The sequence below is a fragment of the Syngnathoides biaculeatus genome, chromosome 22 (assembly GCF_019802595.1).
Source record: "Syngnathoides biaculeatus isolate LvHL_M chromosome 22, ASM1980259v1, whole genome shotgun sequence".
Classification (NCBI taxonomy): Eukaryota; Metazoa; Chordata; class Actinopteri; order Syngnathiformes; family Syngnathidae; genus Syngnathoides; species Syngnathoides biaculeatus.
The window spans coordinates 7,712,252-7,726,145 of NC_084661.1; the positions used below are offsets into that span (position 1 = coordinate 7,712,252).

Below are 13,894 nucleotides of genomic sequence, written 5' to 3' on the forward strand. Positions count from 1 at the left end.
CTGCCTGGGTTATATTTGAATGTGTGTTTTTTCGGCTTGTCCCTGTCGCGGTCGCCACAGCGTATCATCTCAGATGAACGCATACATATGTTTGGCACAATTATATTTATAAATGTTTAAATCTTAGAAGATACCGTATTTGTCATACCATCTAGCTACATTTTTATCTAACATTGTCTAGACACATCGGTCTGTTTCGCAGATGTTTTGACAACGAGACATTTCCAATGACTAATAAAACCTCTCAGATGCCTCCTAATGACTGCCCCAAAATGTCAGAGTTGTTATTCTCACATTTTGTGTTTTGTAGAGCAATGTGCACGCGGACAAAAAACATCTGTGAGAATAGTAAGTCTCCTCTTGACAAAAAATGAAGTCTTTCTCCCATACCAGTCAAGCGCACAAAAACACAAAACAAGCTAACTTGAACACAGAATTCAATGAGATTTAGGCAGCCCGACTGCAAAGACCCTGAAAACACATGCTCCACTGTACTTCAGTCACGTTGCACCATCAAACGGACAGTTAGCTACACAGTTAATGTCCTGCTACACAGTTAATGTCCTACTATCTTATTGCACAGAAACTGCTCCTTTAGTTGGTCCACAAAGGTTGAATCAAGGCGACTGGACTGTTCGTTTCCTGAAGACATTTCATCTTTAAACCAAAAGGCTTATTCAGATCTAAAATTGTAGCATCTCTCCCACTGTCATGGCAACTGATGATCACCTACTTTAGTCTGTCTCCATATGTTGGATGAACCAGAAATCAAAGACAGTCATGAGGCTAAATTCCTTTTAACTGAAAAATCCTTTGATTATATTTTTGTAATTTCATTTTCAGTGTGATTGGAGACATTATCACGATTGTTTTGCACTCCTGTTTTTCCCTAAAAATTGTGCTCAGTACAGCACAAATATGTACAGAGTCATTTGTACGAGGTCTATCTAAATCCACTGTAGTATTGAGCAATAGTCCAGCCAGACATGAAGTTAAAATCATTTATTTTCATGGTCATTTATACTGAAAAGTAATTTGTACATTCTTGACACTATTTATTTTTCAATCAAATTTTCTCCTGTTTTAACATACGCATTAGCATACACACACACTGTACATGCATTATTTAAGTACACAAGTTGAAGCAAAACATATTGCTGTGTGCACATGAAGTTTTTCCTCGTCAATAATGCCGTGGATTCCCCCCTCCTCCTAAGTGTAATCTGTTTCGACGTGCATTTGTTCATTTAGGACTCAATACATTAATGCATCTCTGCTAGTTATTTTATGTTGCACCTTCTGGACATGTCTTGTCATCAACATTTTGCTTAACTGGCTTATATAGAAACTCTGCCTCACAATAACAGGTGGAGCCTGGGAGCATAACCAAATGATGGCCCACGCACAATTGTGGTGTAAAAGTATTCCCTTTGGAATTATACTAATAACTGCAAAGTGCCATAGAAGCACACAAGAAATACACCAAGTCTGATTGCATGTAAACCCTAATCGTGCTTGCGTTATGCTTGATGAACCTCTTGTAATATCCCTCGCTCATTGGGGGGTGCTAAGGAGTGACACACTAACAATCAGTCATCCCACAGGTGTCTTATCTAAGTACACCTTTGACGTGTAAAACAGGGTCAAAAGGGACGGTTGCTGCCTTATTACATCAGGCACGGGGTTACATCAGTACTCCTTTTAAAACAATGCTCTGGCGGCAGTATGAAAGCATTCCTTGGAGCGGTTTACCTTGCATAGTCTGCTGTATGTTTCCTCAGTTAACCGTACACCGAATTGAAGGCGTTATAAGTATGAGATTATTGAGAAAAGAATTACACAGAATTGGGTACAAATGGCAGCACGGTGGAACAGCTGGAAAGCATAGGGCTCACAGTTCTGAGGACCCGGGTTCAATCCCCGCCCCCCCCTGTGTGGAGTTTGCATGTTCTCCCCGTGCCTGCGTGGGTTTTCTCGGGGCACTCCGGTTTCCCCCCACATCCCAAAAACATGCAACATTAAATGGACACTAAATTGCTCAAGGTGGGATTGTGAGTGCGGCCATTTCTCTCTATGTGCCCGGCGATTGGCTGGCAACCAGTTCAGGGTGTACCCTGCTTCCTGCACGTTGGCGGCTGGGATAGGTTCCAGCACTCCCGCAAGCCTTGTGAGGATATAAGCAGCTAAGAAAATGGATGGATGGATGAGTAGAAAAGACCACTTCTGGTGATTATGTAAGAATGCACAGGGATTTAGATCCTTTGGTGAGCAAACAAATATAATAAATTGTACGGTTAATAAAGCACAACGTAATGTATCATAGCAAGTTGCCAGGTAGACAACCTATTCAAATACATTTGCTATGTTATGTTGTGTTTCCATAAATTTAAGCGCCGTTTAATGCAGTGACTCTTATTTATCCTCGCATTTTCCAAGTGGCTTCCCCAACATTCTCCACCGGGAATTATGCATGTGCCGAACACATAAACAGACCGTCTGCATTTTGCGTCCATTAGTCTGTAAAATGTGAAACACAGAAGCAGCTGTTGTTGTTGTCAAGCTGCTGCTTCCAATCCCATTAAAATGCAGCACCTGAAACTAAAAGAGTACGCAGGGAGAATTAGTTGACTCTGACTGAGCACTTATTGAAAGGATTCTTGCATAAAATATTCAATCTCTTCTTATAGTTTGATCGGAACGCAATGGGCATTCCCTGTCTAAATCACAGAAAACATGTCTTGTTGTTTTGCAAAATAAGAAATGAGCAGTTGGTTAAAATTCCTTCATTGTCCATACAAGGACAAGCAAAGCAGTGAGGGGGGGGGGGATCATAAAATAAGTCTTATTTGATGAATAAAGAAAAATAAATTAAATAGTTCGCTTCGAATCCTATGTCACTGTTTGACACCGAGTGAGATTTTCAAGCAACTTCCCCTGTACGAAATAATGAAATATAGTCACAGTTTTATTTATGTATTCTTTTACCAACATAAAAACAGTTTCCCTCTCCCTCCTCCGCAGGGGATGTAGGGGGCTTTGGAAGCGGACTATCAACAGGAGTTCTATTGGTCCTGGTACTGGGCTAGCAAAAACCAAAAAGGTTAACAGTGCAATGTAAATTGTATTATTTACCATTTAAGTAACTATGGCTTATTTTAATAATTATGTTGATTTTCCTTAATAGTTTAAAATAGTGATGTTAGAAACGTCGCATACCAGCAACTGTCGCCTGTTCCAGCCTTGAGACTAACAAGGCCACATACTTAGGTGTCTGGTTGTTATTGCAAGAGACTTTAATTTTTTTTTTTTTTGCTACAGGTTGCTAGTTAGGACGCACATGGCTTCAATTTGAACATTCGTTTAACACGTAACACATAGCCTTGACATAGCATACATCAGTAATGTGGACACAAGTGTGCTTGAATAACCTATCTGGAGCGTTTCAAAAGTTGATTATGTAGGCAGGTCTCATTTTTCATATTTCTAAAAAGAACAGAAATGGCATGATAAACAAACTGCTAATTTGTGGCCACGAAATAGTAGCAGCACACTACAAATACAAATCTGTGTTCAGGAAATATGTACAGCAGATAGACAAAATACTTGTTTGTGGAATTAATACCTATCCCATGAGAAACTTTGATGTCTAGGTAAACAAGGCCACCCTTGCTACAAACGGGAAACCTGAAGTCCTTAAGATAAGAAGTGTCTTTTCTTATTCTGTTCAACAACTTGCAATATCTGGTTTTTGAGAATTTCTTTGTTGCATATCCATAGCCTAAAATAAAATGAGTGCAAACTACTGGATCTGTGTCAACTGTCTTTAGCCCTGGGATGTGCTGTACCTCCACCTTTCTGTAATTGGTTTTATTACCCAACTTTCCATCACACCTTATGGTCAGAAATTTTTCAGGGTATGCACGTCATACCTATTTCATGGCCACAAATGAACATTTTATACGCCCAATATACATTATCAATATTGTGGCCACAAAAAAACCCTTCGTCATTATTTGTTGTGCTCCAAAAACTTCTCCTGTGCCCTGCGAGAAGCTAGCAGAGGGACAAGCAGAAAAATCACTGAGTGCGCACACACAATTTCAAACGACACGGTGTGATGAGGTGCGGTAAATAGCGAAGTATTTTTTTTTTGTAAGGTGTTACAAACTTGTTCCATGTGCCCCCTTTTAACTTTGAACACTTGCCGTTAGAAGGTTCTTGCACAGCAGTTGTACGCTCTATTAAGTGTTTCCAGTGAACTTGACCCCAAGAGTGGTGACAGAAATCCTCTTCGATACAAAGCACTGCGAGGGGAAATGCAATCAAATTGAATATCATCAAATGTACCTTCAAAGTGCAAAGGAGAAACAAAAAAAAATAAAACCAAAGTTTTTTTTCATCTCCTTTCATAAAGAACAGCCATCAATACACCAGGCATCAAGCTTTTTATAAATGACGTTCTTTAAGACCAGTGGGTGGCAACTCGAAGTGTTCAAGTTGGGACTTAAGAAAACCAGCAGACAAATTAGACAAGCGTGTTGCCGAAGGGTGCAACGTAAAGAGATGAATTTAGCAAGAAAGACAGAGAGGAGGGGTCGGGGGAGCTGACTGATAAGAAGATTAAACATGCGAGGTAAAGGCAGATAATTAAGGGCCTGACACAGAAAAAGGAACACAAAAAATGACAGTAACAAGGGAAAAGGAGCAAAGAGAGTGGAGCTGATTGACAAATTACACTTCAGCTCGAGAGCTTGTCGGGCATGTCGAGGCTAAAATCGCCACACTCTTGTTGGTGACAAGTGTGCCAAATCAGGAAGAGGAAGTCAAATACACACCGATGAACCGCTTTATCAATCTTTGGCTGACTGATGATGTGATAGAGTCGGCACCCTCATGTGCCTTTGTGGAGGGTTCAAATCCAGGTGACGCATAGACTTAAGTGGGGTGGCGGGGGTCGAAATCATCAAATCATTTTGCTGGACTGAAAACTAATTTTTATTTTAAAAATCGAATGATTATGTTTTTCAATAAACTAGTGACTATGAATAAATATATTAAAAAAAATTCCCATCAATTAATTCAGAAAGTAGAACAAAGTTACTGGGCAGCAAACGCAATTATAAATTGAAGATAATTCAGTTACTGCTTTGGTCCATAAAATGTCAGAAAATGGGCAAAAATCTTGACCATTCTTTTCCAAAGTAAAAGCAGGTGTTTGAAAATGTCTTATTTCTATTGAACACAAAGATAAGTCATTTTACAAAATGTCCCAACTTCATTGGAATTACATTTTCCATGTTTTTATATGGATTTTTTTAAAAATATGTCTGTAGATTCAACAAAATAAAGACATATGTGTAAAAATATTTCCTACACCAAAATAAAAAGTAGAGTAAATCAGCAATACTTCATAATGACCATCACAAAGATACTGGTTCACATTTTTGTGCCGCCAAATCTAATAAATATTAGTCTCTTATTAACTAATCTATTTAGTGCATGAAATGGCAATAATAATTCAGACATTTCCTTATATGATATAGTGTAGACTACAAGCATAGTAATAAATGCACTACGTATGAACTATTTATTTGTTCAGAATATTCCCGGCTCTTGCCCGAAGATCGCTGGGGTAGGCTCCAGCATGCCGTGACCCTCGTGAGGATAAGCGGTTCAATAAATAGATGGCTGGATGGATGGAAGATCAGATTATACCAGTAAATCGAGAGTATATACCACACACACTAAAGAATTAAATTGCAACATTAGTGTGTAATAAAGGTTTTACAGATATTGAATCAATAATAATTTGAAAAATTCAATCAGATCCCCCATGCCCAATCAATTTCATTTGGAAAGAAAAAGTATTTTCTTTGGTTTAAGATTAATTGCCAAAATAGAAGTCCAAATTAAAATAATTTATCTTCCTCAGATATAAGGTAAGGGAATAATCCCCTCTGGAGATGAGAGAAACTAAAGGCATAATATGAACTCTTGTTCAGTCCAATGGAATTATTAAGTATTGATCGATATTAAATGAGATCAAGTTGGAATCTGATCCTTTGAAAATTAAATGTATGTTGCATTCAGTAGTAGATTAAATCACACTGCCCAACAGCTAATTGCACCTAATGTCAATAATGACTTTACAAAGTATAGCACTCCCTCAGGATTGGAGCATTGAATTGAGTGCCTCATATTTTGATTGGCCGTATCATGTAAATGAGGCAGTAGATGTGATGGCTCAATACAAGCGGCCTTCCTGACGATGTTTAATCCAAGACTGATGGATGCGAGACCAACACGAGTGTAATCATTGTCATCATTGTTATAAAACATTCATCATCACCATCATCAACATACAGTAACTGTTATCTCCCTCTGTCACTAACCTTCCATTATCATAACCATAATCGTTCACATGCACAAGCACAGACACACACACACACTCAGGATCATCAGCATTAGTTGCGCTAAAAAAAAAACCCAAAAAACATCCATTTGTTTCAAATCTGCGAGCTACACGTACAAAAATGCTGGAAGTTAATGTTAATACAGATGGAAAACACAGCTCCTGTGCAAAAAAAAATGACTTATCGCCATGAAGTCAGCACGTAATGCTCAATCAGAGGGTCTCGCACCGTGCATGTGAATGCGAAACTTAGCGCCTCTGAAGTTAACCCCAATTTACCCATTATCTGAAACATAAATTAAAGCTGCAAAAACACTTCCCGCTTTGGATTATTTCGGGTATGGCAGTTGACACAGAGGCCAGCCTCGGCACGCAAGCGTCAGAAACGCACCGATGAGGATGTGTCAATTATTCACCGAGCGGCTTATTGATGTGGTTGTACACAGTCCATAAAAAGGTGTTGAGAGGCACCAGGATGCCAGACGGTTCATGGTAATGCTATTAAGTGGGCGCATTCATTCGTCTTCACTGTGGCTAGAGTAAAAAAAAAAAAAAGCAGTATATGATGCCGGATGACACATGGAGCAAATGAGTAATAAAATAAAAATAATTTTAGGTATGTTTGAATATGTTGCGTACTGTATAATTGCATCATGATAAAATGTGTAATTGCCAAGTGACAAGTTCGGCGTGTAATCCATCTGACCGGCAATCCTAATGAAGATCAGCTGTATTGAAAATGGATGGATGGAGAGATGGGTAGATGGATAAAATTAGCTAAAAGAGGGAAATGTATTTCTGAAAATGTCCTCTGCTCTTTACAGTTTAAAAAATACTTAGTACAATACAGTGATTCCTCAAATCGTAGCAAAGGCATTTACTCAATACCCGAAAATAATTAGAAGTGTTTATTTATTTATTTTTTTCTTTACAAATGCAGGTATATGGCCGGAGCTCGATGTGCTGATGCGTTGTCATGATCACAGGAAAGTTATTACAGTATTTCAGTGTCAAAATGGGAACTGAATTTGTTAGGGGCTCAAATTGTGTTATTATTCGTCCCTACCCTGCGTCTATTCAAGTTTGAACTGAGTACATGGCCCTAAAATTATACTGATATGTAGTTTGTGTATTAGACCAGAGGCAGGTTTCCAAAAATATACGGACACCCTAACTTCAATGTGTTCTGCCGAACCCTCGATCGGGTGGCCCAAGTTTGCAATAGCGTTCACATCAACGTATAGACCCGCAATCCCCAAATTTCCTAACCAGCTACTGGTTTTCAGTTTTGCAATGAAAATCACTGAAAAGACTCTCTAATCCGGGAAGAGATGTGAGGTTAAAGTCATGATTCATTGTTGTCGAGTTGCTATGGAGGTGGTCTCACTTGCCTTGCCCCGGAATTAATCATCGGCAGCGTCACGAACTTCCAAACATATCTGATCACTATGGGGGGGAGATAACAAGAAGTCTGAGAAAGCAGAGAGGGCTACGAAAGTTAAGTGAAGATGACATAAGTGAGTGATGATTAGGAAAACAAATTGTAAGAATAGAGTTGTAGAGATGGATTAGGTTGAAAAAAAAATATATAGCTAACGTTATGAGCTGGAGGAAGCTTGAAATCACTCATTATAAAAGGTTCTCCAGCTCAGTGTCTCACCTGCCATCTACCAGAAGATCTAAGGCTTCCAGATTGGAAGGACACAAAAGGTGAGGTTGGAGGACACCACCTCATCCACACACTCCAGCACCAGAGCCCAAAAGGATGTGTCCTCTCTCTGCCGCTCTTCTTTATCTACACAAATGACTAAAGCTCACCAGATATGGCTGTCAATTTCCTGAGGTTTGCAGAAGAGACCGCAGATATCGGCCTCATCAAAGATGGTGAGGAGTCTACGTATCTACAGGAAGTGGAGCGCCACAACCTGGAGGTGAACACGCTCAAGAGGAGAGATGATCGTGGACTGCAGGAAAAATCCTTCACCACAGCTGCCCAAATGCCTTGTGTCAACTGCTGAGACCTGCAAGTTCCTTGGAATTCCATTTTCTCAGGACCTAAAGTGAGGACCAAACATCACTTGCATCCTCAAAAAAGCCCAGCAGAGGACCCGCACTCTGCCCCAGCAATTCTGCCACAACAACACCTGTTGAAGCAATTCTACACAGCAGTCATTGAATCGTTTCTGTGATCTTCCGCCCCAGTTTGGTTTTGTCCTGCCACAAAGAAGGACAAAATAAGACTGCAAAGGAGAGTCAAGGATGCCGAACAAATTATCGGTACCCACCTATGCAGTTTGTAGCACATGCACCCTGCCAGGACTAAGACAAGGGCATGCAAAATTCTCTTATACCCTCCTGCAATGCTGGTCACCACCTATTCGGACTCTTTCCGTCAGGTAGGCACGAGTAGACATACCAACAGCTTCTTCTATCTTGCTATTTACTTCTTAATCCGTTATCTTACAATTTTCCACATTCCTGCGCTGGACTTCAGCTTTTATTCATTGTTTGCATTCTGTTGATTTCTACTGTGCACTTGCGTTGGAGAGCTCAGTTGCACAATCGTCACTGTAACAGATCATTGCAGTGCTGATATACTTTGATTGCTCAAGGACTCTCCGCACTTGTGTTTTTTATGCCTTAAGTGTATACTTTGTCATAGTGGCTGTTTGCTGTTATATGTAGTGTATATAGACTGGTTCCAACTATCAGAGAAATTGCTTGTACGTCACACATACATACTTGGCCGATTTGAATCTGATGATGCAATGTTTTATGTAACATTTCCGCATAATCTTCAAGTGCAAAAATAAGTCATACAAGTACATGCAGTGACCAGTACTTTGGATTAGTACCACTTTAGATAAATTCCTCATACGAGTTCTGATTTCTTAAAATCTAATTATCTGCATGTAAACAAGAGAAAAAGCACTTATTGCACATTACAAAAACTTATGCTGTCTACAGGAAATTTATTGACAACTTAAAATTCACTTTGCCTCCCATTAATGTACTCAAATTAAAATAATGCTCAGCCTGTCAATGCTCTAGGTTTAGAAATAGCAAAGTGTTTATTGTTAGTGTATATTATCCTTGACAAAGATGCCCAATTACAGGTGAATTTCTTAGAAGTAACAACATTACAAAATATGCATATTATTTCTGTCCCAAACAACATTTGCCTTGACTCTACACCACTGATCCTGATAATAGGCACCTAAACATTTTTTTTCTTACGAAAGGGAATAAAATCCCTAACCACTCAGGATTGATGGTCATGTCATGCACCAATTGTCAGACTAGAACACACAGGTGATAACACTGATACTCCTGCACAACACAAATGACTTCTTGTGTTCACTGATGTTCATACAAATGATGCCCCCCCTCTCATTACAGCCAACACTGCTGGGATTATGTAGGTGGGAGAACACTGCGGCCGGTATAATTTGCTCATTATGAGTTCAGGAGGGAAAAGGGAAGGTGGAGGAAGGAAAAAGGTTGCGCAGAAGGAAAATGGCCACTGATGATGGACCGAAGCCCCCCCACCCCCAAGCCTCACTGATCTTGGTGGAAGTCATTTCAGAAAAGGTTGAAAGAAAAGTGACGAGAGGATAAAAAAACGGTAGATAAAAAAATCGGAATAGGAGCTTCAGCATAAGGCTGTACAATGTGGTAGAGGGAGAGAGACAGATGGGGCATGATGGAGAAAAGAAAACATGAGGCTGAGGAGTATAGATTTTGAGCGAGGTAAAACTGAGAAGTGGTATTTAGATCAGCTTTCCTCCTCTCAGCAGCAGAAGCAGACGGCTGTTCGTGAGCTTATTTTAAACCACAAGGTTGCTGTGACCTAACTTAGCCCCAGCATTCAAAAATCCCATTGACTTGCCGAACCTTCAAAAGAAAAAAAAAAAAAAAAGAAAAATCAAAGCTACAGCTCATCACCACCATTACTAGCTCCATTTTCACCAAGTGTGCACCACAATGTGAATAAAAAAAAAGAATGAGGAATAGCCTTCACACATACTTGTGTAGGAGGGATTTTAAAATATTTGCCCCCTTATGAGACTCACCGGTCCTTTAAACCGCCAGCCGGGTATTCAATCACGACAACTACAGTACCTCACCTTAACAACAATGACTCCAGTAACCTTGGCCATCCATTAGGCTGTCGAAGAACAAAAGCCCTTTCCAGAGGGAGCCATTAGACGAATATAGCTCTGGGAAGGAAAGTTTCCAATGCGCCAGATGGGCTGAACTTTCTATTGGGCTTATGAGCTGGACAGCAGCCGCCCTGAGACCAGCACTGAAGAGGGGAATAATACAAAATCAGTCCAAGACAAAGAATGTAACCTTATCAGGATTGGATCAATTCAACCCGTAGCTTCACTGTATTTCATTAGTGTCTGATGGATTTGTATTTTACAATCTACTGGTCTTTTGTTTTGTTCTGCTATACTGCATTCACTGTTTTGTGTCGCACTGTGTTTGTTTGTTTTTTTATTTCATTGGATTTCGCACCTTCCTCAGAAAAGGTGTGAAAAGTGCTGCAGAAATATATAGAACTTAAGGGTGGGTGCCAGCATATCAATAATAGGGCGTATGTATTTTCTTCACCTTCTGATCAAAGTTAGCGAAGGCATAGTCAGTTTGCCTCTGAAAAGGTTATCCTGGGTGAAAATCTTGGAGTGCGGAGTGTGTTCAGAGAGATTTTTCAATCCTCGTAAATGTAAATAAAATATTCACTATATATGATCGTAAATCCTTATGTGTGTGGTCATCACTGAGCTTGGCCGAGCCATCCAGTATTGTTATTGTGATTCGAGAAAAGAAAACAATAGCCAATTAGGAAGCCACCTGAAGCACTGTAGTTGAAAGGCAAATGGTAGAGCAAGTGTTTGTGTTGAGTGTTTAAAGTGTCTCAACGCATTCTACACAATAAAAATCACGACAAGAGTTTGTAACTGCAATATGCAATAAGTACCAGATAGACGACCAGATAGTCTCTCACAAGTCAGCCTATGACAAACTTCGTTTTTGGAAGCGAGATGGATGGTGGATATATGGCAATGTGTGTGGGAATCATTCATTTTCCAGAACTGTTTATTCTCACGTGGGTCCCAGTTGTACTAGAACCTATCCCAGCTGTCCTTGGGGAAGAGGCCAGGTACACCCTGAACTGATCCCCAACCAATCGCAGGGCACTTATAAACAAGCATCCACACACCTGCGAACAAATTAGAGACTTCAATTAACCCAGCGTGCATGTTTTTCGGATGTGGGAGGAAACCAGTGTAGAGTGTGGGAAACATTCACACCAAAATGAGCACTTTCATATCATGTTGGTGCAACTTAAAATGGTGATGAATTCTGGACATGTCAGCTTTTAAGCACAACGGTGGAATCACAGTGCGCCCACCTGCAAGTCCCACTGAATAAATGAGCTGCCAAATTGCAGGAAACAAGGCACTTTTCCTGCACTGTGCTTAGAGCACAAATGTGAGTTGCTGTCCAGAGCAGAAATTTAACTTCTAAATTATTTCAGCATTGGTATATTTTGACAAAAAAATAACTGAATAGCTGTTTTACCAGTGTGAGCTCGCCAGTTCTTTGATATATGCTAGGAGTTACACTCTTGCCTGGATGTGAAGATGGACATAATTTAAGACCCCCAAAAAAGTGTCAGCCACCTTTCTGCTCGAGATGTGAATTTACATCTATTATGTATAAGCTGAGGACGTCTCACCTGTCTCTTCCTGTCTTGAATGGCTTCACCTGACTAACATTACAGTTGTACCTCCTGGCAATACAGTGCATGTGTGTGTCAGAAAGTGAGAGTTAAAGTTTTACACTCTGTAAATGTGAAAGACAGTAAAAGTTCCAGGATAACTTGAGAGATCCAAGCAGAAGGAGCACTTTATAGTTTGTTGGACAACTCATCCAAGTCAAGCTCACATCACACTTTGCTTGAATATGTTTGAGAATATTATCCGCAAGTCACTGAGTCAAAATGTCAAGTAGCAAGATGACGATTAAGAATTTCAGAAATAGTTCAAAGCGCAAGGTTAAGTGCATTTTCGGGGTGGAAGGGAGAAGATAACTCCTTTGTTGTCAAGTACAAGAGTCATCAAAAGCTGACGGGACAAAACTGTCAAGTTAAACGTTTACCTCCATCATGGCATAGTAAAAGAAAAGAGGCAATTACTTCCCCTTTCCTCGCACTCCACTGTGTTTGAGACACACAGAATATTTCAAAGTTTACTAGTTGTGACACGTGGCAGCGCAAGATGTTACAGATTGCATAAAAAACAATGCAACGTGATTGATTCTGAGCGCATGAGATGTTTCTGTACCGCTTGTCTTCAAAAGAGTCACGAGGGAGCAGGAACCTATCCTATCTGATTTTAGAGTTCAAATGTCTCCTCTACTCTTATGGTAATGTTATAGATCACGCTTTGCACCAATAGACACAGTAAATAGTGGGATTCCTTCCAAACTTCATAACTGTAGTATTTTTTTCCATCCATGTCAAGAAGCTACAGTTGAAAACAACTGCTTGGATTCTTTTTCTTTAAAGTCATGGAATATGTCAAGACTCCTGGCTGGTTTAAAGGAAGATTAGGGGGAACAAGTTATCTAATAAATCGTTCTAGAAAAAACATTCAATTTTCACACAATCAAAGAACAATATAATGAATATGAACATTTAATCATGATTAACATTGCAGTTTTCAATATGTACAATTGCACACATATTGGGATATTCTCTATTCATATTTCAGGATTCTCATGTTGCATGACAGAATCAAGATATAAGACTATCTATATGATACAGTGCAATGCTCCACCAGCATAAAAAAAACAAAAAAAAACAAATTCACCGACTTCTGGTGAATCCGTTGCGGAATTATCAAACACCTTCATGGCTGAAAGTATATAAGCTCTTCTGCAATTGTGTGTGGCTTCTTCAATTTAGCAATTCCATCTGCTACTTCATGAGATCTGCCTGTTCCTGCTACGAGCACGAAGATATAAGACGGTTTTGTGATGTTGTCGGGTCTTTGTCTTCTTTGAATATACATCAGTTTCATCTTTGGGAGAAAGGTGTTTTGTTTCCAAATGCCTCATAATGTTTGATGACTTCATGCTTTCTTGTGCCAAGACATTGCTGCACAAAACAGACCGTTTACCTTTATTGTCCTCAAACAAAAATAAATCCATATTTTGTATAATCTGGTTCATACCTGCATTTCACTATTGTCACTACTGATTAGGACGCTGAAATCGAAAGAGAACAATAGGCCATTAGCCTTACAAAGCATTGTCGCTACCTACATTTAGGAGTGTAAATAATGGGCATTCTGAGCCTTCCAAAATTAAAAATGTCATCCACCGTTGACCCACCAGATGCAAATCAATGGAATGGTCCAATGGACCATAAGAAGCAAGACAACAAAGCCTACAGCATGCGAACAGACACAA

At 39.7% G+C, this 13,894-nt stretch overlaps 1 protein-coding gene across 1 annotated transcript in view; it reads right to left on the reverse strand.

Annotated features, from left to right (window-relative positions):
- Nucleotides 1–13,894, reverse strand: part of snx29 (sorting nexin 29) — a 118,481-nt gene that overhangs the window by 22,085 nt on the left and 82,502 nt on the right.